A 27965-nucleotide genomic window follows, 5' to 3' on the forward strand; every position below is an offset into this window, starting at 1 on the left:
TCGAAGAGGAAATCAGACCTACGTAGTTCTTTCTTATGCGTGAATCAAGTGATTCTTTTTTTACTTGAAGGGTGATCATTTTAAGGCGTTGGACCTTAAAAATGATCCATTTTACTTGGTAAGAAACTGAAATGATAAACTTTCAAAACCCTATTTTTTGTGGATGAGCTTGACTAGGCGAGTTGATTTTAGCCTTAGTTTCACTTTAGTTATTAGTCAATTCAATTAAGAATGAGAAATCCCAAAGAGAAAACGTCCGATTGATTTTTCGCTTTATTCTACTAAAAGGTATTTTTTTCAGATTATTATATTATTATTTTACCTCTTTTTTGATTTCCAACGTGGTTACGGCACGACCGAACGGTCGGAATTCATTTTAACAGAAATTAACGGATGATACAATTCAAATGATCGGTGGAAATTTATTTTATTTTTAGATTAGGCGAGAAACGACTTAAATAAATGACTGAAGCACGTCAAAAGGGGGTACGGAAAGTAAATGAAAACGAGAATAAAAATACATGAAGCGAAATGTGGACCACCACGGGTACATAGAATGAATTGAAAAGCTCGGTTTGAGGTACTTACCCGTTGAAGACTGAAGAAAACGAAGAACGAACGATGAATGTTGAAGAACGGTCGAGAATCTTCGCGTAATTACTCACGGAAACGTTACGGAAACGTTACGGAAGCGCCACAGATTGGATTTTCTTCACGGAAATAATTTTCCTCAGCAATTTCGAGAGAATAAGAAGTGCCAAGAAGGCTGACCCTCTTCTCCCTTCACTCCTCACCCTATTTATAGCAAAATAGGGGAGGAGCTTGCCACGCAACTTGCCCAGGCAAGCAAGGTTGCTTCCTCCAGAAGCAACAGCCTTCTGGAGGAAGAATTTGGAAGGCCCAAGTGGGCCTGATTGCTATTTGTACCCCCCCTTTTTACTAAATGCACCCCCTTCACCTTTTTTGGTAATTCTTTTTCCGTAACATTACGAAACTTTACAAATTTCGTAACGATACTTATTTTCCTTCCGCAAGGTTACGAATCTTCACGGATTATGTATTTACTCTTTTTTAGCTTTCGAAGAAGTTACAAAAACTCACGGATTGCGAAAAACACCTCCTTTCGATTTCCGTCACATTACGAAATTTTTACGGATCGCGTAAGCCTGCTTCCTTTTGATTTTCGGCACGTCTCGGGACTTCACATAGTGTACAACAAAGGGTGCCAAATATCTCGAAGCGGCCAATCAAAGGTTGTATATCATCAAATAATAATCCCCGGACGAAATTAGGGTATGACACTAGGTATTCCTCTATATAGGTTAAATGAATTAGACAGTCAAGGACATGCCAGAAAGTACTGTCTGTATGTAATCAATTTTCTTGTTATAACTTTGCATTTTCCTTCTTTTTCTTATCTACATTGTTCATGTCTTCTACCAAATTCCACAGTAATCATTTTGAATAATGATAATAGTGCTCTTGCTCCCACCCACCCCTTTTTTTCTTTTTTGAATTAGGTATGGAAGTAATATCTTATTAAGGTAAGTGTTATTTTAGTTCCATATTGATGACATGGGTTTTACCAAAGTTCTATGGGTGACCTAAAAAACTAACTTCCCCAGTGTCAGAAGGCTCCTCGCTATGTGAATCTACAGGGGAGAGTCATTGTATAGTCTTACCCTTGCATATGCAAAGATCTTGTTTTAGGATCTGAACCCATGAACCACCAGTCACGGAGGCTCAACTTTACCCTTGCACCATGCATTGTTATTAAATAGTGGCACCATAGCAGCCATGACAGAATGATATGATAGTTTTTGCCAACCACCATTGGCAATTTGTGAAGGGAGGCTCACTATGGTGGCACCATAGGTTGCCTTGCCATGGTGTGTTTATATGATGGAATTTCTGCCTTCTGCCTTATTTCACTATCTGCCATTGATAACACTGGTGCCAGCTTGCCCTCTATGGGTGAATAGTGACCTAATGTTGCTTAAAATATTTTCTCAATTAGGATCACTGGACGGGTAAAGTGACCCAGTTGTTACACTGGCACTATAGAATTAACAAAAAAATGGATCTTACTTTATTGAAGAACTGAATTCTAGACTAGACTCAGTGTAAACGGGGCACACTGCAAATGAAATTCATACAGAAATTCAAGAGACTTTAGACTCTTCTATCTCACCAACAATCTCATCTAGCCCATTTTTCCCTAACTATTAGAATACAACAATAAGACTAAATGATTAATAAATTCTCTAACTAATTGGAATGGATCATTGACTTAATCATTGACTTCATTGGCATGGATCACAAATTTTAGCATCAAAAACTCAATAAATGGAATCAAAAGGGTTAAAAAATATAATAACAGAAGAGATAAGAATAAAAAGGTTCCAATCCAAGAACCAAGACACAACTCTCACTTACCCCGAAAGCTAATCTCAAATTTCATCGAAATCTATCTTTACAAAATGTTTAGAGCATCATATTTATATTCCTAACTAAAAAGGTCCATTTGGCACAACAGCCCAACAAGCTAAACACTTGCTAACTAACAAAACTAACAAGTCAATTACAAAGTCCCAATAAAAGGACCAACTAAACCAACAAAAAATTACACAGACATAATAGGCCCTTTGTGGCTTCCTAGTCCTCTATCAAATGTTGTTTTTGTAGCTACTACAAAACCCATTATGTAACACACAACACACACACACACACACACACACACACACACACACACACACACACACACACACACACACACACACACACACACACACACACACACACACACACACACACACACATATATATAATATTTTGAAGTAAAAATGTAATTGAAGCAAACTAATGAAGGAAATGCATAAGGGTTGTCTCTCAACTTAAGAAAATGCCTTTACTATAATTGGAGGACAATGTCATTTAGAAAATGCCTTTACTATAATAACATGAATAGAATACAAGTAACTATGAAAACTTCAAGCAGCTGAAATTAACTTAATGATTCAAAAGGTATAAAATGCTTTGAAAGAGTTTGAAGTATGAACTAACAATAGCCTTTACAAAGGAGAAATACATATGGCGTACAATTTCCTTATATGTCTAACACTCGTAAAAGTCTGCAAATTTACCAATGGCATTATACCCCCAACGTTTTGCCTTGTATACCCAAAACCATGTAGCGATGGAGACATTTTTCTATATTTTTTTTTCAAAAGAAAAAAATTTCATACTAATAAGACAATTGATAAGGAAATAGAAGTAGAAGACACGGGAATAAGAGTAGCAGTTACAAAGCCAAAAGCAGGGGAGCAAAGAGAAGGAAAGCCCAAGAGGGAAATTTTGAAACCATCTTACCTCAAAGATTATGTCTAAGGGTGAGGTGGGATTTTGGCAGCTGTAATCTTGCTTGGTGCTTGTCGGCTAGCAGGGGACAAGTTTAAGAAATTCTGCTTTTGTAATATTCCTAGGGCACAAAAAGATAAGAATTTTGTTACTAGGAATAGTATAAATAACTACGTAAATGAACAAGCAAGATCAATGAAAATTATCCTTACTTGACTCTTCTTCTCTTGTGTATAGAGGCCCTAGTCCTCAAAACTAGTTTATGAGCTAGTAGACCCCTATCAACACCACAAATTTGCAGACCAGAAATGAATGCATGTATACTTTGACATAAATCTAAAATTAACCTAATTGGGTGAACAAAACCAATAAAGCACCATTTGAGAACATAAGAAACTATAATAGTTAGGTAGCTAGAGAGCAAACCTGTCGAGGGAACAATCAACACATATGCCTGTCGAGGGAAGAGTAAACACGTAAACTATGGAGGGGTAACTAGGGTTAGATAATCTCTACAGGGTACACTGTGTTTACACGGCGGCGCAACACGTTTACACGGTGGCGCAAAAACCAACGAGGGCGGAGGACTGATGGGAGGACCGGAGCTGAGATAATCTCTAGAGGGTAGGGTCTGTGAGTGACTTGATGGGCGCAAGGATGTGTTTTAATCAAATTCCCATACCACGACCGTAGTTATCCATAAATGTTGTGGATTTCTCATTTCAACGACGGTCAAAACTAGACCCGTCGTTGTAACATCCATACGAAGATGGGTTACTCACCACCGCCGTCATTTTTGATAGCATAATTACAAATTTGCCACCACATTATTATTCAATGACGGTTTCGTTGGACCGATTTAGAATTGCGTCGTTGTAACTTTTTAATTGCTAAGAGACCAGAATTTCAATTGTTACAAAATGAGCAAAAAATATTAGAAAATGGAAAGAAGAGATTAGAAATGCAAAATCTAAAGAGTCCTTATTACATGAATTTATTGAATAACACAAACTTATTGTTAACCACTTTTAACGATATACACAAAAGGATAATTTTAATAAAGGCTTAATAAATCATTCTTTGTTTGACGAGTTTAGATAAGGAGTCCTCCATGTTCAACACCTTCATAGAAGGATCATAGTTACCCAAAAGAGTATTTATTTCTCTAATATACATGTAAGATTGACAGTATATGAGAAGTTGCAGTAATTAACAACAATCTTAACTGATTGAAAACAAAGCAAAATCTCTCTAAACATACTACTAAATAAAGCAATTTAGCGACCGTAATTTGAAACTAAAAATTATCGGTGATTAGCAACCAAAATAGAGACCAAACATTTTCTGTCGCTACTTGTGACCGAATTTGTGATCGAATTTGAGACCGAATTTATTGGTGGTGGCTAACTTCCGTAAGCTATTGAACTAGCGACCGAAATGTAGGTTGCTATATATCTATAAATACACAAGTATTATTGCGACCGAAATGAACTTGAGGATAGCGAATGAAAATATTTCATCGCTATAAGACTAACTAATATTTTGAGATTAGCGACCAAATGCATTTTTTTCTAAAAAAATTAAGAAACTAAATTTTTAATTTATTATAAACCATAATAAATATATAACATACTTAAATACATGTTATACTTGAAAAGTATTGAAATTAATATATTAGTAATATTTTTAAATTAACAAATCAATATTTACAATATTTTATAAATCATAATAAATATATAATATTTTAGTTATACTATGATAATTTTAAATAAAATTAACAAATCAATATTTACATTATTTTACTAAGATAAATAAATCATGCTTATCATTGATCTTTTATTTTGTGTTTTGTACAAAATGATTGTTTATTTTATATAATTATTTAAAACTTATAATAAATAAATACCCTTTATATTATGAAAATATGTCATAATCAAATTTGGTAAAATTAAGTATTTTAAAATATAAGGCATAAGTGTAACACTAATGATTCATTAAGGTTCAATGTGGTGTACGTGGAATTTATGCATTGATAGAGACCCAAGTTGACTTTAGTACAACATGTGCACTGAGTTTTAATGGTTGATTGTTAACTAGAAAGTTGATCAACATTTTCTAAAAAAATGATAACTTCAAAATGTTTGAGAAAGGACTAGAAACTTGATCATTGGAGTGAGAAACACACTCCTTTATCATTACACCCAAGTACTCATTTAAATATTTGGTGTAAAATATGATATTAATATAAGTTTTATGCAAAAATAGTTCAAAATTCAAATTTTATTATTTTTTAATTTATTATATTTTTATAATCTTATATATTATCTTTTAAAATATAATATATATGATTAATTTTATTTGAACATAAATAAATTAGAATATGTATATTTATATAAGTTTTATTTTTATTTTATATATTATATTTATATTTTAAAATAATGATTGAGATTTAGTGACAACACCTTTTTTATATATATTAAGATATTCATTTAATTATTGTAATATAGATAAAAAATGCTGTCAATAAATCACATACAAAAATATTTTACAAAAATAGAAAATATTTTCATTTTATTTAATTATGTATATTTACTATATAATTTAATTCTTTAAAAAAATTACATACCCTGATTAAATAAATTTAAATATAAATAAAAAATATATGGTTATAATAAATAACAAGAATATCTTAATATAGGTTAAAAAAATACTCTCATTAAATCATATATATATAAATATTTTAAAAGATAATATATAAGATTATAAAAATATAATAGATTAAAAAAGAATAAAGTTTGAATTTTGAACTATTTTTACATAAAATTTATATTAATGCTATATTTTACACCAAATATCCAAAATGGCATGTGGATGTATTGGTAAATGAGTGTGTAACTTACATTCACCACTTTTCAATATGACTTTAGTGTAACATATGGACTAATGGTTGATTGAAATCCAATAAGGCCCAATGGTGATACACAAGTTGATAAATTATTATTTTTTTTATTTTATCAAAATTAATTTAAGATTAAATATATATTTTAAAAATAGTAAAATTAATTATATTATGAGAAAAAAGTCATGCACTTATATATGTACTAACTCTCACTTAATTATGTAAAAGAGTCAAGCTCAATAGTTCTAAATTAATTGATACACGCCTTAATTTCTAAATTAAATTATAATATACAACTTAGATTTTTCAGCTCGCTTAAGTGTTCTCTGATCAAAATAAAAAATTTCATGCTAAGTGAAGCTCTATAGTTCATCTCTCGTTGAGTTCTCACATAGAGAGGGTTTCTCTGATCTTAGTGAAGGAAAACCCTCACCTTCGATACAACATTGCGGATCAAAGATAGTAACAGAGAGAAAGAGTAATTCCAATCTTTCTATCTTCTCGCTCGCTCGCTCTCTATCTCTATCTTTCTCTCTCCTTGGTCGCTCTCCATCTCTCTCATAGAGTTCTCACATGTATAAATCAGGATTTGAACTCGCTTTTAGATTTGAATCAAGATCTAAACACATTTTCTTTAAACATATTAGGTTGCTCTCTCATTTCCACTTCGCAGAAGCCTTTGGTTTGCAATCGACGCGACAATTTTTTTTAGCAAAGCAAGTTCTAAAATATCCCTAACCTCAAGTATTTCTCACCTTTAATTTCACCTCTAATTTTGTTCAAATGAAAATGAAAATCCTTCCATTGTTCCGTTGCTCATGACTTTGATTTTTGTTGCAAATAGGGTCGATAGAGACAAAGGAGTATGGCACTTCTATTGTCTTAGATTCTCTGTTTATTGGGAAGGTAAGTTGTTTGCCATTTAGTGTAGTAGTTAGAACATTGATTTGAGTTGAATATGATATGTATGTTTGGCATTAGATATTTCAAATTTATTCGGTGTCATGAATACACAATTCACAGGCATGTCAATAGCTTTAATGAACAGGGATCTAATAAATTTTCTTTTAAAAAAATATAAGAACTCTGTCAATAGCTTTTAAATTATATTTATCTTAAAACTCAATAAAATAGACTATAAGATGGATAAAACAATATTTCTCAGTATTTTACTTAACAAAATGATATTAGTGAAGATAACTTCCCAGCTTAACACAACTTAGTAGATAGAAAAATAACCAATTTTGTCCAAAGATAAAAGGTTTCATCTTGAAAGGGATCCTCAAAATAGTTACATTTAGTGCAAAACATACTAAATGTTTTTACAGACTTGCCATATTCAAATTTTGTGCAGACTTGCCATGTTTGTCATATCCATGCATGAATATTGTGTGTATATGCTAAAGTAAGACTTTGTGATTTTCTTGCCATAAAATATGATTTTCCAATGCTTATAATTTGATATTCTCTTCCTAATTCTTTGTTTGTCATATCCATGCATGAATGGGCAGTATGTAGAATTTTAGCCTCATATAATTCCTTTTTTTTAACATTTCGGAAAGTGGAAATGCATTTGAAATTTTAAAATGAATTGTTAAGCTCTAGTTGATCGATATTGTTGTTATCTTGTGCTAGTGAGTAAAATAAAATCTGATTGTTTTGCTATTTGTAACTAACATATAGGGGGTATGATATGGTGTGGCCCCCTATTAAAAAGGTGTATGAAAGAAGAAATAAGGATGCAATATATTAAATAAGATGAATAAAACACATCTTCTACTACTGTTTTCTCTTTCAAAGTATTTCTTCAAGACACACTAATAATTAACACGAGACATACATCGTGTGCAGGTTATGTCTTGTTACGTGGCACCTTGGCTTGTTCATTGTCCTCACTTTTGGGCAAATTGGATTCAAGGGAAGGACTGAAGACTACTTTTGAATTCCAAACCTATGGCCTCTGTTTTAAATATTTTAACTCAATCTTTGCCCTCCCTCTCACTCCCTCCTCTTCACACATTTTCTGTGCGCTCTAACAAACCTTCTCGTTCACACTTTCAGGTACTTCTCTCTCATTATCTCTTTATCTTTAGTGTCTGTTTGGATGGAGTAATTAAAGTGGGTAAAGTATTTTAATTGGGATATTAAAATGCTTTCTTATAAAATAATCTGTTTGGGTAAAATATTTTTGAAGTAATTAAAATGTCATCATTTTTTAAAGAATTTTAATAAACTAAATTGGGAGAATTTCAAATTCTCACAAAAAAGAGAGGAATTAAAATTCCTCTTCCACGGACATGCTCTCTCAGCCACTCACGCAGACGAGGCTCTCTTCCCCTCTTAGCCATTCTCTCACGCTCTTCCCCTCTCAGCCACTCTCTCACACTGCACACGCAAGTAAGTTTCTTTTGCGATTTTGACCCACACTCTTGTTGTGTCATAGTGTGTTTATTTTTTTTGTTAATTTGTGATTTATTTTTTATTTAGTTGTTTGATTTCATTGGTTTTGTACTATGGGTACTCATTGTTTGATTTCGTTAATTTGTAATGTAGGCATTTTTGCAAATTTGTTAGGAATAGACCTTGCACTGTAGGTGCTTGTGTTTATTCTTCAATGAGAACTTTGGTTTTTTCACTTTGTGTTTATTCTTCACTGTGTTTAATTCATTGGAGGGTGAAGTTAGCTGGCTATGGTACATTAACAAGTCCCCTTTGATTCTTTCTGCTCAAGGAAGCCTTAACAGAGATCTAGATCACATCAAGTTGCTTCCCCTACCAAAAACATTGTTACTAACAAAGGGAACCACATGAATAAATTTTCTGTTTAATGGTCTTTAATTTCTTTGGATTATATATAAGGTTCACATTTGTTCGTTTCTGCTGGGGAAGATAATGCAATTCATTAATTGGTGGACCTCGTGGGAATTAGTGTTGAATCTTATTTTTTTCTTGATTTTTCTAAGTTAAAACTTCCAATACTATGTCCCATTTCCTAGCAAGGTCCAATTGGATTACAATAAATATAATTAACAAAGCGGGGGAAATGAATGTGGGTTCTAAGATGGTGACGATGCAGGCGAATTTAGCATATAGATACAAGAAATAAACAAGTTGTGGGCCTATAGAAATACTGTATATGAATCTTATGGTGATTTAAAGGAAGCTAAACTAAAGAAGAATACATATATTAGCAAAAGATATAAGGAATTCCTAACTTAGTACAATATCACTACAATTATTTAGGTTCCTAAGTCCCACTAGACTAGAATGTTACTAAAGTTCGTACCACCAAGCTACAATTGCGCACATAGTCTTGGCCATGTCGATCTAGTTGCATATCACAAATGTACTAGCAACCATTAATATGGTAAAATTTGTGCCTAAGCCAAATCTGATATTTTCCCCTACTAGATACTTTGCTAACTTGATATGCAAAGGGCATGTGTCTTGGAACTTGAAAGGCTAATCTTGTTCAAAGAGTGTGTATAAAAGGAACTATTTTCTTTTAGATTCATGGTCACTCATCTAATTTTTGTTGTAGTAGTAAAATGACAGAATGGGAAGTACCAACAGCAGAGTAGAGCCAGCTGACTTTTGTAAATTGATAAATCTCACTTATTATGCCTTGTTCGTGTGCAGATTCTGTATTCCGTAAGAATGATCTGTCTAAATGTTATTTACTAGTTGTTTATGTTAATATTTGGTTTGATTCTGCCAATTTCCTTCGTGACATAATTTGGTTTAAGTGTGGATGAGTTGCCTGAAGCCGTGCAAAAGCAATCCGCGCTTGAAACTTGAGTGCTCGTTGGTAATTCCATTGGATCATCAATTAAAAGTATTTATTCAGGTCTAGTTAAAGCTTAAGATTGAGTGCTTGTGGATTTAAGGATTTAGTGGATTTGGATGGAATGCATCTATAATACCCACTTGTTAATGTAGAAATCTGAGGGAGATACCTATGTCTAAAACTTAGTAATTGAATTGAAGTTGAATCTTCCTGTTGTTTTTGTCTTGTTCTTCTTTAGAGTGAGAAAATCTTATCAATTTAAGAATTTAGTTGCTGTTAAAACAAGACATTGAGAAAATATTGATCACTAATTTATACATTGCTTCCTTGTATGATAATATTGGTTAGCACTCATCCAATGACAATCTATTGTACCAGTTTTATAATTAACGAGAAAGCCAGCTGAATTTAAATATTAAGGTGTCACAACACTAGTTTTAATTCTTCAAATAACAGAGGTTTTCACTGTAGTTAATCCTTTGTAGACTGTTGTCATAATGAAATTGAGGAGTGATTCTATTATATTGGAATTGGGGTTTGAGTTGTGGGGATATGATGGATTTGCAATAGAACTTGGAGCTCAAAGAACCTCTCTCTAGCTTGGTAGAGCATTTGCTTTCATTTCATTTGTGCTCTCACCCTTCTCTCTGTTTCCTTCTCTTATTTGTAGATCCCATTGATAATTAATACCTATCACAATGCCTTTCTCATATCTCTTTCTAAACATTGTTGTCTACTTCCTCATCAACCTGTCTTAGCTTTCTTCTATCATATTTATTTATTTATTTTCATGTATGCTCAAGCTTCTTCCCCTTTTCTTTTTGTAAATCGAGTTCCTCTCTATTCATATGAGAAAGTTTATTCTTTTCTCACTTCCTAAATTTTGAATTTCGGTGTTGTAAAAAAAATCATTGATTTGCTTAGCTCAGTGTAGAAAAGGGAGGGACATAGAAGAAAGTAAGAAACTATTGATGCTGGAATCACTTGATGTAATCTTTTCATAAGAATCTATACAACAACCAATTTATTTTTTGTTAGAGTCTGAGATACATTTTTGTACTGTTGAGCAGCTCAGCTTCAGTCCATTTTACGCTTGCTCATGTTTTCTACCATAAAAATTGGCTGTTACATTGGTTGGAGTGAAAGTTGAAAGTATTTTGGTTCATGGTAAATTTGGCACAGCCAGAATTTCATCTCAATTACCCAATGAAAAACAGGAGACGGAGAAAACCTTTTATTTTGCTTTGTCAAAATTATCCCCTTGTGTTGGTTTGATTTTTAACTATTATAGCTTTTGTTTAGAGGCCGTGTTTTGCTTGGTTAAATAATTTTTAATCCAACTCAATTACATCATATTAAATTGAATTTAACTTTTTATGAGTAATCTAATCTAATTGAATTGGATCATCACATTGAATAAATAAATAAATAATATTATCACCTAATTATAAAATTGTTTCACAACTCACAAATAGTATTCATATATAGATGGAATCTGGTATACACAAGTGTGATAAGTCTTGCACCATGCTTTGTGAAAAGTGTGTACCTGTGATTTCAGTAAATAAATTGGATGCAATTCTACTAAATACTAACCTTGGTTTTTTTTTTTTATTATAAATAATAAATAAAAGTTTATGTGTGCTAGTTTACTATTTCTAAGTTCTACCTACACTTTTAAGTTGTAACCTCTGTCCGTGGATAGATTACGTTTCAATTTTTAGGAACTACAACAAGTGATTCCAGCATCAACAGTTTATTAGATTACGTTTCAACTTTTAAGATGAAAAACTTACCAAATGCAGCATTGCAGTATCACCCAGAATATATGCAGACTGCCACTGAACTTCAATAAAGTTTTTCCTACTTCTATATTTTGCGTGGAAAAAAAAAGAGAATTTAGTAGTATTTGCAATCGTAAAAATTAATAATATTTCAATCCTTAAATTATTAGACTATGACTATTCTAAACAACCTTGAAAAGGATTATCGTGTTTTAAGTTTTAAAATTACCAAATTAAAAACCAAAATGATCGATGATTAACTACTTTAATTAAGATTTAAATTGATTAGTGGTACTTGTCTTTAGAGATTAAATTGATAATGAGAGAAGCTGTATTATGGTTTCTGCACTGGGAGAAGAGGGAGAAAATATTTGCTTTGACATTTTTAAGAGATGGTAATGATGTATTTGAATTTCTATTGATTGTTCAATTGAATTTTTATCATTATTCTTGATAAGCATATGCATCAGCTTCCTAATTAATCATATGACACCGGTGAATGTGGGAGCCAAAAAAAAAAAAAGGAATCTCCCACAAGCAATTCAATTGTTGGTCCATACACGTGGCTAAAGCACTTATTGCAAGACTAGATTATTTTTTATTTGGCTATGATCATGCACTTATTTATATTACTTTTCTTTTTTTATTTATATAGTGTGGATTATCTAGAAATGGAAAGTAGTATAGTTGATGCTTCGGCTGCTTCAAGAAAACGTAGAAGAGATGAAGAAGAGGAAGAAGAACTTGAACAAGTATTTTTCATTATTGTTAGTGTTGTCACTATGCTTTTGGGTGCACTGACTTGGTATCATGACAAGTACTTTGTTAAGGAACCTGCCCGAAATTTGGAATTAGAAAGGCATAGTTTCCTCAATCGTCTATACAGGGGAACAGAAACTGATTGCATTGAACAATTAAGGGTCAGTAAAAAGGCATTTTTTAAGCTTTGTAGAATTTTACAAGAGAAAGGACAATTGGTAAAAACAAAAAATGTTCCTATAGATGAAGTTGTGGCAATGTTTTTGCATATTCTTGCTCACAACCTAAAGTATAGAGTTGTGCACTTTAGTTATTGTAGATCCATGGAAACAATTAGTAGGCAATTCAAGAATGTCCTGCGAGCTATAATGAAAGTAAGCAAAGAATATTTGAAGTTCCATGAGTATAATCTAGAGAGCTCAGTGGAAAACAAATGGAGATGGTTTAAGGTAAATTTGTCATTTGTTAGTAATTATAAGGTACTTTAAGTGATTGTGACTTATTTTTTATTTTGAAATGTTTTTAGAATTCGATTGGAGCACTTGATGGGATACATATTCCAGTAACAATTTCTGCAGAAGATAGACCTAGATATCGTAAATGTTTTAGGAGTTAGTGGTCCAGATTTAAGGTTTATATATGTGTTGCCCGGATGGGAAGGGTCAGCAGGAGATTCTCGAGTATTGCGAGATGCTTTGCATCGTCAAAATTGTCTCCATATACCAAATGGTAATATCATGAAATGATGAAACTTTATTTAACATATAAAAGAAATATGCATATTTTTATATATAATATTTTTTTTAACCATTGTAGGTAAATATTTTCTTGTGGATGCGGGGTATACAAATGGCCCTGGATTTTTAGCACCTTATCGAGGGACTAGATATCATCTTAATGAGTGGATCGGAAACACTCCTCAAAACTACAAGGAGTTATTTAATCTTCGTCATGCAAGTGCAAGGAATGTTATTGAAAGGTCATTTGGGGTATTGAAGAAAAGATGGAGTATATTAAGAACTCCTTCTTTTTTTGATATAAGAACACAAATAAGAATTATTAATGCTTGTTTCATGCTACATAATTTCATAAGAGATGAACAACATAGTGATCCAATTTTGGAAGCCCAAGACTTGGAATTTTTATCTGTTGTTGACAATGAGTTAATCAATCAACAAATAATATTGGATATGAAGTCACAACTATCCAAGCAACTGAGGAATGGACAAGATTCCGTGATACTTTAGCAATGAATATGTTTGCCACCTATCGAATAAGAAGAAACTTTGATTAGGGAGATGTTTTTAGTGGATTTGGATTTTGTTTCTTATGTGTAATTGACTCTATACTCATGTATGTGTGATACTTTGGATTTTTGTATTTCATAATACTTTGGATTTTGTTTTCTTTTTATGTGTAGTTAATTTTATACTTTTGTAGAATGCTAATTTGACATGTCTCACCTTTATATATATGTAATTATATATGCGAGATTTTTTTTTTTGTCTAGAGGAATGGAATCAAGCAATGTGAAGAACAAGTCAAGTGGAAAAAGAAAGATGTCTAGTGAGGACACAAGAAGTTACTTCGCATGGAACTTGGAAATGGAGCGTGTGCTAGCTGATGTGCTTAGAGATCAAAGAAATTTGGGCAATAAAGGTGATGGAATTGGAAAGCAGTAGCACGCAGTACTGCAGCTCAAATTTTGTCCAAGCGTTTTGGAGTTCACCTCATGGCAGATAATGTTAAGAATCGTTTTAAGCTTAGGAGAACATGGTATGGAATTGTGAGTGACATTCTTAGTCAAAGTGGATTTGATTGGGATAACACAAAGTACATGATTACCATTGAAAATGAAATTGCATGGAATGAATATGTTAAGGTAGCCAATTATCTTTCAATTTTATTCAATAGTAGTTATTATTTGTGTTGTTATTAACATGTTTCTATTTTTTTTCAAGTCACATGAAAAGGCCAAACGATTTCGATTCAAAGTCATTCCTAATTGGGATGATATTGTTGACCTATGTGCAAAGGATAGAGCTATTGGACTCGGAGTAGAAAATGCATTAGATGCAGATGATATCATGAGCAAAGAAACAAATGAAGAGGAAGCAATTCATAGTGTGAGTTTTGACTTAGAGGGATCAAGTTCTGCCACGAGAAAAAACATTCGCCCAAGTAAGAGAGGAGAGAAAGAAGGGATGATTTCCTCAATGAAAGAAGTAGCCGAGTCATTGAAATAATTTGTTGAAGTGACTAAGAAGAAGATGGAGAACAAAAAAAAAGATGGAGATAAAAGAAGCTCAAGAAGTGGTACATGAAATGGTGAGTGAGCTAGATAATATACCTAATTTTAATGGTGCACTTAGACATAGAGCAATTGATTGGTTGACAGAAAATCCCATTAAGTTTGCGATTATAAAAGCTCTTCCATTGGATGAGAAAGAGGATTGCATCTTATCTTTTATGCCTTGATGTCGAATTATAGGTACGTTTGATATTATGACAAGTATGTTGATGTTGTATAATTATGTTTTACATTTATATCTTTCATTTTATATAACAAATTATGTTTTAACAAATATGATTTGTTTAGTGACACTTAACATTATGTCTTCTTTTGCAGAAAATATGTGAAGGAATTCTTGTGTTGAAGCAAATGCAATTAGAAAATTCAGAATTATTTTGGAAGTTGGACTTATTTTGTGACTAGATTTTATTTTAGTAAAGTTTATTTTGGTGTAATTGCATTACTGACCAATGACTTCGGCAAAAAAATAAGTTTCATCTATAGACTTTTAAATAACATTATAAGGTGAAATGGTACTAAATATTGTTTATGTTATGAGTGGTGTAGTGTGTCGTAAATGAAATAATAATTTAAATATTTAAATTATATATTTTTAATTGAAATAGATTAAAATAGTACATATTTATTGGAATATCACACTCGACAAATAGTACATAGAATTTATTAATGAAAAATATAATTATTTTATTAAAAATTGTTTTATTAAAATATAAAATTTTAAAAGAAAATGCATTTGATTATTTTATCAAAATAAGAAATTTTAAAAATGAAGAAATTCAATTTCATTATCCAGACACAATTTTGAAAATGAAGAAATTTAATTTCTTTATCCAAACACAAAATTTTAAAAATGAAGAAATCTAATTTTTTATCCAAACACAAAATTTTATAAATGAAAGAATTTAAATTGAAGCATTTAAAATTCTCAGAATTTAAAATTCTCTAGAATTTTATTGTATTCTATTTTATTGTTTAAATCAATGTTATCTATGGTTCTCTCTCTGTTTCAATCTCACGTTCTTATTTTCCACTTCCCTTTTCTCGCTTGATCTAACCGTTTCCTCCCTCCGTGCTTCGATTGACTGAGTAAATCTACATTTCTCTGTTCATTATTTTATGGATTTCGTGTGATTTTGGCTAACTTTGATTCTGTTGCGGCCGATTCTTACATATACTGATTTTCTCCTCAATAACAAGTCTTCTGCATAAATGAACATGTTTGTTTAGCACTTTCTGCATATTTTCGTCATGCATCTCTTTCGAATCTAAGGATGAATCTCCTATTTCCTCCGTATTATTTGTCGCATCTCTTGTTTTGTGCTAATGCTCCATAAAATGGTAGTATTGTCTTTTTCTTTGCTTCCAACATAAGTGTTGAATGATCACTTTTTGTCTCTACACTACTACAAAAAGCAATTTTAACATTGGCTTATTAACATCAGTTTTGGACAAAACCGATGTTAAGTTAAACGCGGTGGCATATTTGTAAATAAAGTATCCTTCTTAACATCGGTTTTCCAAAAATATTTTGTGTTTCTTATTTAAAATCCTTTCTATTTTTTTTTTATAGAAAACCCTCGTATTACACGCCCATATAAAAAACAAATCAACTGTTCCATCTTTTCCACATCGCATATCAATTATTCTTTTGCATCTTCGAAAATCAATTTTTTGTCTTCTCTGCGTCTTCTTCCTCTCTCAATCGTTTTCCGTGGCTCGTACCAAGCAAACCGCTCGCAAATCCACCGATGGAAAGGCTCCTAGGAAGTAACTCGCCACCAAGGTACTATTTTTTTTTATTTAGTGTTTCGTTTTTTTTTCTAGTTAGGGTTTCTCGATTTCAATTACCTTTTATTCCTAATTTCCCGAAGGTTTATTGACAATTGATTCTTCAATTACGTAATTATGTGATTTTGGATATTAATAATTCAATAAACGCGTGATTTCTATGTAGGCTACAAGGAAATCTGCACCGACAACCGGTGGAGTCAAGAAGCCTCATCGCTATCGCCCTGGAACTGTTGCTATTTCCAGTTTTCTCACCCGTTATTGATCTTATTACAGTGAATAACAATACCTATGAATATGATTATAATTAAAGCATTGAAAAATCTTTTCAGAAGTGTGTCCTGTGCATAGTGCATAAGAGCGATTCAATTCAAAGAAAGAGAAGCGAGAGAAACAGATGAGGGGTTTGAATCAATTAGGGGTAGTAGTTGAGACCATCTACGAGGAAGAATGCGAGTTTTCTTCCTCTAAATCCTCTCCTTCTTCCCCTTCACCATCATTTTCCTCTTCTTCTGCATCTCTCCACTCCAGAGTAAAGGCCTGGTAATAATTCCTTCTTTCCATTATTAGCATACCATTTTTCTCTTATACTATATAGTTTTCTTCATATATAAGATTCCAACACTGATTTCAGTTATATTTTTTCTCATATATATTTTAAAAATATATTCAATTAATTAGGTCTCTGAAAATCAGCCACGAAACAAATGTCTTGATACGAGTTCAAGGAATATGTTTTCATCTACGCAAGGTCTGTTGATTCACCATTGTGATTTGTTGTTTGATATGCTCTTGAATCCCTTTGTTTCATCATTTAATTAAAATTTTATTTCTTTCATTTTTTTCTTTTTATATTTATTTTCTTTCTTACATTATATTTTTTTATTCGGCACCTTACCAAACAGATATTCTCTGATTCTTTCTCCTTATTTAATTTAATTTTGAATAAAGGTGAAGTGGCTATGGCCTGTGTCTGTGAAACAACAAAGAGAGTGGGAACGCGTTGCGTACACCTCACATCCTCCTCCTCTACATAAGCGCCCTCGCATCCCATTCTTTGCAGACTCAACAAGCATTCCACTCACACCTCATCGTTTCTCTCTCTAGATCTATGTTTCTTCTTTTTCTCCAACCTTTGTTTCACCACCACACTTATATCACTTTGTCGGTGAGTTCCCATTTCTCCTCCTTCCACTCCCACCGCTAGGGTTGCGATGCTCCTAAACTTTTTTTTTATTTTCTTAATTAATTCTTATTTCTGCTTAATTTTCTTGAACATTGAATGAGTTGTCATGCAATTTCCATGCCAAATCATTAAAGGATCACTAAATGTTTTGCTGATATTTTATCTATTAATGGCTATGATGCACGGATATAATATGCATGTTTGTTTGATGGAATGGTAAAGTAAAAGATATACAATGTAATTCACTCCAAAAAAAAAATAGATATTCAATGTATTTTTTTTTTTACAATAGTCACTGAATTTTGATTCATGACCTCATGTATACTACTCTAGGCCCAACATTAAGCCGACCCTGGACGGTTGATACTGTGTTACTATATAGGAAACAATGCTTGCAATGTGTGTGTGGGTGTGTAAAGAGGACATCAAATAAGTATGAAGTATCCAAATATTCATATTGGATAGTGAAGCAAATGCAAGTATTGGTGCTTTGTAGACTGATGGTTAGAATAGGAATCATATTGGATAATGGCGATTCCATTTTCATCTCAAATTTTTCCAGTTAGTCTATCTTCTTATTGGAAATGACTATCCTGTTACCTGACTGACTTGTTGGAAGGGCATAATTTGATTATTTGTATGGGAATCTGGTTGAATTTGTTCTAAACTTGTACTATAGGTTTAAGCATATCTAGCATTGCGGGAAAATTTGTTGTCAAGTACCCAAAATATTTCCTATATTATGTTTCTCATGCTTTCTTTTTCTTTTCATCTAATTCTTAAATGTTATAGAATGATAAGCCTAAGCTTTTTAAGAATTGCAGTGTTTGACCTATAACATTTTCTAATCAGCATGGCTACTCTAATCTCAAGTTTTCATATCATGTTATTCCTGTGACCTTAAATTGTTATGATTTTTATTCCTGAAAATAACATCGATTTTTTGGAAAAACCGATGTTAACGAATGTGTTAATTTGACAATTAACATCGGTTTTTTTAAAAAACCGATGTTAACGATATTAATATCGGTTTTTTGGAAAAACCGATGTTAACGAGTGTGTTAATGTTGACAGTTAACATCGGTTTTTTGTAAAAAACCGATGTTAATATAAAAAACGTTAACATCGGTTTTTTACAGAAAACCGATGTTAACTGTCAACATTAACGCATTCGTTAACATCGGTTTTTTTTTTTTTTACAGAAAACTGATGTTAACTTTCAACATCAATATACATTTTTTAGGTGTAATTCATATTACCAACATCGGTTATTTATATAACCGATGTTGGTAATTTTACGTTAACATCGATTTTTAAAAAATCGATGTTAACGATAATACTATCAACGTTGGTACTTTCAACATCGGTTCAAAAGCCGATGTTGAAAGTCATAGATAACAGATGTAGAAAGCATATTTTCTAATAGTGCTAGCCTTTCATACAACTTACGTGAATTGTAAAGGTTAGCGTTTTTAGTACAAAAAATTTTCTTGACTCATAAAAAAAACTTGTGGTTAGTCTGTATTTTTAATGTATTACATTTTGCCTCTTAAGAAAGAGCATGACTTGTTACCAATTAATTAATTAATTTAGTTATGATAGAGGAAACATCTTGGAGTTTAGGATATTTCTTATCATGCTATCAAAGGAACATGTATAAGTAGGCAATGGACACGTAGAATATTAATAAAAAAAATCTAGTTAGTAAGAATAAAATTTTTTATTGTTGTTATGATTGATATTTATAGTTAGCTATACGATTATACATCAGCATCCCAGGCTTTTTGTCCCTACCAAATTGCATGAGACTAGGAGTTTGTGATTATGACAAACAAAAATTATAAACTCAATTATTGGTTTTGAACTTTGAAGGAGTATGTTCAAAGTTTCAAGGTGTAAAATGCATAATTCAAGAGTCCCATTGTCTTCTTTTTTTTTGGGTGAATAAAGAGTCTCACCATTGTTGAGCTAATATGGTTTTTAATAGAGATCATATGCTCTGTTGCTTATTTTTTCAATTATTCTTGCTTTAACAGCTACCGCTTGATAGCCTCAAATTCCAATTGAACTTGTCTGATGTTATTGTCACCTTCATGATTCTTTGGCCTTCTCTTTTGTTTGGGCTTGTGAACTATATTATTGAAATCAAACGTAATCTTCTAAATTTGGCTTTGAATATGGTTAGGAGAGTAAAAATTTCATTTCCTCTACCGTTCTTATCTTTATTTATTGAATCATTTTGCTTTCTCAATTCTCACACCTTATTTCTTCAAGCATTAAATCATCTATCTCTAGAAAATATTATCACTTTTTGTTAGAACAAAGGAGAATGTGGATGAAAGTTTGAAAAAAAAAAAGGAAAAAAAAGAAAGAAAAAAAAGCTTCAAGTCCCACATCGCTCAGGATAAACACTTGAATAGTGTTTCACTCCCTATATATAGAGATCTTCTTTCTTCATTTTTCTTGCCTCAGTTGAGAAGCATTTCCTCAACTTTTCTTTCTCCCTCTCATATTTCAGCCGATGCATTTCCAGCAAACTTCTCCCTCTTTCTTTCTGTCGCTCTAAAAAATTTCGTTGGCTATAAGAGTGACTTTTTAAGTCATAATTTCGGTTGGCTATAAGAGTGACTTTTTAAGTCATAATTTCGGTTGGCTATAAGAGTGACTTTTTAAGTCATATTTTTGGTTGGCTATAAGAATGAATTTTTAAGTCATAATTTCGGTTGGCTATAAGAGTGGCTTTTTAAGTCATATTTTCGGTTGGCTATTAGAGTGACTTTTCAAGTCATATTTTTGGTTGGCTGTTAGAGTGACTTTTCAAGTCATATTTTTGGATGGCTTTAGAGTGACTTTTCAAGTCATACAAGAGGGTGTAATTCTAGAAAGGTTCCCTCAGTGCAGTGGGAATCTTATACAGTGATCTGGGCGGTTTTATCATGGGGACTTCGTGGTTGATAGTTTGCTTGCACAATTTTTGGCAGTGCCACGAAACGTCTTAAAGAAAGCGACATTGTCCGCGACTCAGCTAGTAATTTTTTCAGTTTGCCATAAACTATTGTTACAACAATTTTAAGACGATTTCGGCTCTGCTATGGCTACCATAGATATTACTGGCTCGAACAGGAATGACCTCAACAAACCTTTTAGGTTTGAAGGGTATCATTTCAAACATTGGAAACAAAAGATGATGTTTTCTATGAAAAAAGTTGCCTATGTTTTGAACACTGACATTCCAGTGATGCCTAAAGATGCTGAGAAGGAAGTGAAGGATAAAATGACTATGGAATTAGCTCTTTGGAATGAAAATGATTACCTATGCAATAATTTCATTCTGAATGGGTTAGCTGATGATCTTTATGATTATTATAGCCTATATAAGTCTGCCAAATTAATATGATATTGAGGAAGCTGGGACTAAAAAGTATGTTGTTAGCCGCTACCTCAAGTATCAAATGACTAATGATAAATCAGTAGAGTCTCAATCCCATGAGATACAGAAAATTGCTCAAGAGTCATACATAGCTGTGGTAACTGAGATCAATATGATTAGAGGATTAGATGGATGGTGGGTAGACACTGGCGCCTCCCGCTATGTCTACTATGATCGTGCTACGTTTAAAACATACACGAATAAGAAAGTGTTGCTGGGTGATTCCCACACCTCTACGGTTACTGGAACTGGAGATGTTGAACTGAAGTTTACCTCTGGAAAGACTTTGATTCTCAAAGATGTGATGCATACTCCAGAGATAAGAAAGAATTTGGTTTCTGATTTTCTTTTAAATTAAGGAATAGTAGGGGTACTTCATCTAGTCATCTTCCTGCTATTAGTAGTGAAAATCTTGCACAACCAGAACTAGATATAGAGCCTCGAAGAGGTAAGAAAGCAAGAATTGCTAAAGAGTATGGGCCCGATTATATGACTTATACATTAGAGGAGGATCCATCAAACCTCCAAGAAGCTTTGTCTTCTTTGGATGCTGACTTGTGGCAAGAAGCCATTAATAATGAGATGGATTCTTTAGAATCTAACAAGACCTGGCATTTAGTAGACTTGTCTCTTGGCTGCAAACCTATTAGATGTGAAATCATTGTTGTGTAACAACTTTGATATGAAAGACCTCGGAGAAGCAAGTGTAATCCTTGGTATTAAGATTACTAGATCAAAAGAGGGAATTTCTCTGGATCAATCTCACTACATTGAGAAGATCTTAAAGAAATATGACTACTTTGATTGTAAACCTGCTAGTACATCATATGATCCAAGTGTAAAACTGTTTAAGAACACTGGTGAAGGTATACGACAAACTGAGTACGCAAGTATCATTGGTAGCCTTAGGTATGCCACTGATTGTACTAGACCCGACATAGCCTATGTTGTGGGATTATTATGCAGGTTTACCAGTAGACCTAGTAAGGAGCATTGGCACGCTATTGAAAGGGTAATGAGGTGCCTTAAAAGAACCATAAACCTTGGATTACATTATAAAAGGTTTCCCGTTGTACTTGAAAGATACAGCGATGCAGATTGGAACACTCTTTCAGATGATTCCAAAGCATCCAGCAGCTATATATTTAGCATAGCTGGTGGGGCTGTTTCTTGGAAGTCAAAGAAACAGACTATCTTAGCTCAGTCCACTATGGAATTTGAGATGATAGCACTAGCAACTGCTAGTGAGGAAACAAGTTGGCTGAGAAGCCTACTTGCAGAGATTCCGTTATGGGAAAGACCGATATCAGCTGTGTTGATCCATTGCGATAGTACCGCGACTATTGAAAAAAAATTGAGAACCGTTATTACAATGGTAAGAAACGACAGATACGTTGTAAGCACAACACTATTAGAGAATTACTCTCAACAGGAGCTGTTAGAGTGGATCACATACGCACTGATGATAATTTAGCAGATCCTTTGACGAAAGGATTAGCTAGAGAGAAAGTCCATTACACTTCTAAAAGAATGGGACTATTGCCCTTATTGCGATGATCATTTATGATGGTAACCCGACCTAAATGACTTGAGATCCCAAGAACTAGCACTACTACAAAAAGAGGATTTTACATCGGTTTTAAAACACTTTCTACGACGGTTTTGAATCGTCTTTGTTGCGGGTGTCGTAAAAAGTAAGTGCACCTACAACGACAGTTCAAAGAGACCGTCTTAGAATGTATTGACATTCTAAGACGGGTGTTTTGAGGGGACCGTCTTAAAATATACTATCCTTTACATCGGTTTTACATAAAACCGTCTTAAAATATGTTGCTTTCTACATCGGTTCTATTTAGAACCGCCTTAGAAAATATTTTATTCTAAGACCTTCTACATCGGTTTTACATAAAACCGTCTTAAAATATACTGCTTTCTACATCGGTTCTACTTAGAACCGCCTTAGAAAGTATTATATTCTATAGTTCTTTCTACATCGGTTTTGTGAAGAACTGCCTTAAAAAGTTTTTTTTAATATCTCATTTATTTTTGTTGATAAAAAAATTGAAAGAGCTTACTGGCTAGATCACCAATCATATTTATGATTGGCTGTCAGGAAACTAAGTAGACTGTGATTTTATTTCATGATTAACTAAAATCTATATAGTTAAAAAAAATGGAAAATCATATCTTCACAAAAATAGTAAATCATCACATATTAGTATAGCATATTTGGATTTAGAATTGGTTTTACATTAGATAAAAAAAATTAGAGTTTTACTACTAACATGGTTCTAGAATAAAATCATCCTTGCATAAATCATATTATTTCAAAATCAATTTTACAAATGTTCATTCAAACACATACGAATCTATGAACAAATTTCAGACAGAGATAAAAAAATGATAGTTACCTTCTTCCCTCGAATGACAGCACCGGATTCAGCCTGGATGACCATATATTTGGTGCCACCGAGATACAATCCTATTGGAGCAAGAGATCCAGGCTCATTAAAGTCATCCATGATGGTAGTTATCTCCTCAAGTTAGAACTAAATAAAAATCAATACATTAGAACAGATCAACAAAAATAAAAAACAGACTTGTTACTGCATGAATCAATCACACATGAAAACCAAAAATAAAAATAAAAACAATGTTATAAATATTTGAATTAATTAAATAAAATTATTATAATAAAAGTATTATTATAAATAGATCTGTTAAACAACATAAATATCTTATTTTATTAAATAAATCTAGCTTAATTAATTAAATAAAATTATTATAAATATTTGAATTCTTACAAATAAAAAGATTTCTTATTTTATCCTTTATAAATTACAATTATGACCGGAGGAATACTGCACTACTATTAGTTGGTAGGCACGCGTGGTAAAAGCCAAATTTTATTGCTGAAATCAAGTCTAATCAATACTAGGATACGTACTCAGCATATTTGATAATACTTTAATGGTCACATGAAAAGTCTGGAAGCAAAATCTATTTAAAGTTTCATTTTCATTGTAGTGTATAACATAAAACGAAAGTGCATAGTTTTTTTTTTTTATATTGAAGAGCATCCTAGCCCCAAGTCCAAACACAGATAACTATTTATTATTTTTACCCAATAAGTACACTATAGTTGGCTTTTTTACATTAAAATTTGTGGAGGTAATTTTCCATCTATACTTGCATTTTTTTAATGAAAATAGAAAAGTAAATGAACTTAATCATCTATACTTGCGTTTTTTTTTAGTTTGACCTTTTTGTTGACCAATTATACTCCCATCAACATATATTTATTACATATTAAAAAGATTATAACATATTTTAATAATTATATAAAAATAAACATGTATCTTATATAACTATAGATCGACATGATAAAATACTAGTAATCAAATAAAACACAAGAACTAATTAAAATATTCAAAATCAATTACCTGCTGTATATTTTTCATCGCATATTTACCAAGTATACCAACAAACACTGCATAAGAATTTGAGCAAGCTGTCAATATAACAAGCTAAACAACTACAAGCATATCTTCAGATACAAAGAAGAAAACAATGAAACACCAACAAATTGGATATATTCAATATGGAAGGGTGATAAAGAAATCTAATGTAGTGTCAAGAAGTATCATTATATTTTTTTCAAGAAAAAATAACTGTGTTACATGTCATTTCCTTGAATTTTCTCTACTGTTTCAGGGCACCATTTCTATCTCAGTTTGTGATTGATTGGCATAAATACCAATAAAATCCAATTTAACTATTAAATAAATCTGAAAGCAACAAGCTTAAAGCATAAGGTCCTAGAAGTCTCTATATAGAACCAACATATTCACACGTGTGAACACACCCCACAATTTCTATGCTATTGGTAAGTAGTAACATATAGTTTAAGATGGTAATTTTGATTCAATCTGTGTGTTAGGTTCTAAAATCCTACTGTCTATCAAAATGAGTAGAATATATCATATTTCCCTTCCTTGGCTTTAAATATATAGAAGTTTTAATTACTATGAGTATGTGAGCAATTTCTAAATTAGTACCTTTAAAGAGAAATCCTAGTGCAACAGGTTCCCACTAGGAGAGGTTTATTGAGGGTAAATGTATACAACTTTACACCTAGCAAGTGGAGGGATCATGTCCTAGATTTGAAACCATGACTTTTATCTCACAAGACAGGAGGAACCTACCTTTACACCAAGTGTCACCCACAAATACTCCTAATGAGGTCCTTGGAATCACTGAATTTTCCACTTTTTTGCCACCATCACATCAAGGCTGAGTAAAGCACCCTAGTGTGCCAACAATTGAGACATTGGCTCTTAGCGACGGTGCAACCGAATTTTCCACTTTTATACCATTGAGCATATTGTTACCCTGATTTATCATTGATTTTATCAAATCTAATCCCTTCAGGATATGATAATTTATGACATCTTGATGAGACATTTACAACCCTTCCCTTCTTCCTTCAGGATATATATATATATATTTAGTACCATTCAGCCAAATCACAGGACAAGGAAAATATTAATATTAATACATCACCAAGTTACCTACCTCTGTAGAATCACAAATGTAATAATCATTAATTAACTATAACGAAATGAATGAGTACATAACTAACATATTTGCTGTTTGGGATTAACTATACTATCACTAAGGCTTTTAGCAGTTCCTTTTGAAACAATTGAATTTATTTGATAAGAGTATACAAAAGGAAAAAAGATTTAAAATGTCCAAAAATCCAATTCATGGTAGTGTAATCATGAATCAATTCCAATACCAAGAACCAGGTTAAGATTCTGACCTTTGCAAATAATATAGATAAAGAATTTGGGAATTCCCCTATGGCTATGATGAGAAACATAAAAAATGGAAGAGATAAAAAGCTGTTATAGAACATGATTCCAAGGATGAAAGCCCATCCTCAGCACCAGATTTTTCCACAAGCACAAGGTATATGGTCTGCGTATGAGTAAGCTGCACTATGAGCAAACCATGCACAATTACTGTGTCCATTAATCCATTATAAGATTAAGAACTATGATATATCAGCGTATCACCAGGAAAAAAATGGAAACAAAGGCCATGCTATACCCAAAAAGGTCAAAGGAAAAATCTCCAAGGGTAGCAATGAGAACTCCGGCAGCAGTCAATATCACTGAAAGAGCCACCTGGAATTTGAAAGAAAATTATGTATATAATTAGTCAAAATAATTAGTCAAATAGAACCCTACACTTTTGTGTTGTTAGTATCAGAGATTCAGAATGACTCACTGTGTATGGAAGTCCACTGGCGTGCAATGCTTCTTCTTCCTTCCTTTTCCAAATCAGAGATTCAGAATGACTCACTGTGTATGGACAAGAGACTATCACTTGTTAGAATTTTGAAAAGATTATCATCTTAGAAAAGAGACAATGAAGTCAACAAGTGTCTTAATGAAACTAAACTGGAAGAAAAAAAATGACTAAATCAAAATAAACAAAGAACAGTCGAATATGTTAATTTTAAAAAAATGAAAATAAAATGTCTATTAACACTCACACTGCGGCATGAACTCGAATCAAAGCCAGGTGGCAGATTTCCACTCAAGATAGGCTCTATTTGCAAAATAAAAATGTAAGAAGACAAAAAAAAAGAGTTCCTAAAAGTAAAATTATCCACCCTCCTCGTGGTAGAGAGATGGTTGCATCATGGCTTGCTGCCTTAACCTCTGTGGCTGCATCTTCAATTCTAGGGTTAGGGTTGCAGAAGAAGAAGAATAAATGGGGATTCAAAGGAAATGGAAGCAAAACTGAAAAACAAGAGAAAGAAAAAATCAAAATAAAGGAAAAATAAAAAGGGAAAAAAGAAAAAGAAAAACCCTCGAAAGAGGGGAAAGAAGAGAGACAGACGAAAGACAAAGAAGATGATACAGGTTAGTTTTGAAGATGGTCACTGTTTCACAAAGCTTTATCATGAACTTACCTCCCTTTCCTAAACAGACTCGAATCCATGCTTTCCTTCTTCGTGGCCGCGGTTGTCGTCGTCGTTGGAAGCCCGTTCTCATCCTTCATTTCTAAGAGCTCGATGTAATTGATGATGCGTCAATTATTCTGGTTGGTTTCACTGCGACTTCAACTTCAGATTCAATTATTCTGGTTTGATGATGCTAATAATGCGAATCGTTGTTTTCTTTGTGATGGGATGGAGAGGGAGAGGGAGAGGGACCGTGTTATTACTCAAATACACTGAGAGGGAGAGGGAGAGGGAGGGGGTAGGAGGTCGACGGCTTTTCCTCTTCCTATCTACTCTCTCTAGAACCTTCAGCAGTACAACGCATTAAAATAAAAAAAAAAAATTCATTTTCATTCAAAGGCGGTTTTTTAAAATGACCGTCTTTGAATATTTGATATTCACGTCAGTCATATATCAAGACCGTCCTTGTTTTATCATTTTAATTGTACAAAGACGGTTTTCTTACAAACCGCCTTTAAAATAATTATTATATTTACAAAAATGCCATTCTTTTAAAAATAACGACATTTTCAAAGGACCGTTGTTGAACTTACGTCGTTGAATTTGATTTTTGTAGTAGTGTAAGTTCAATGGGTAATAACAAGTTATGAAGTGATATGAGATGAACATGCTGTTATAACTGAA

At 32.5% G+C, this 27965-nt stretch overlaps 1 long non-coding RNA gene across 1 annotated transcript; it reads right to left on the minus strand.

The window, feature by feature from the left end:
* Window positions 1-3206: 3206 nt before the first annotated feature.
* On the minus strand, window positions 3207-27580 carry LOC106796813 (uncharacterized). The gene is made up of 6 exons (XR_005889584.1): window positions 26600-27580; window positions 26420-26496; window positions 24748-24794; window positions 23716-23853; window positions 3570-3635; window positions 3207-3478 (listed from the first exon to the last, which is right to left on the minus strand). It is a non-coding gene; the product is annotated as an uncharacterized lncRNA (long non-coding RNA).
* Between the last annotated feature and the right edge of the window lie 385 nt (window positions 27581-27965).

The sequence above is a fragment of the Glycine max genome, chromosome 18 (genome assembly GCF_000004515.6).
Source record: "Glycine max cultivar Williams 82 chromosome 18, Glycine_max_v4.0, whole genome shotgun sequence".
In the NCBI taxonomy this organism is placed as follows: Eukaryota; Viridiplantae; Streptophyta; class Magnoliopsida; order Fabales; family Fabaceae; genus Glycine; species Glycine max.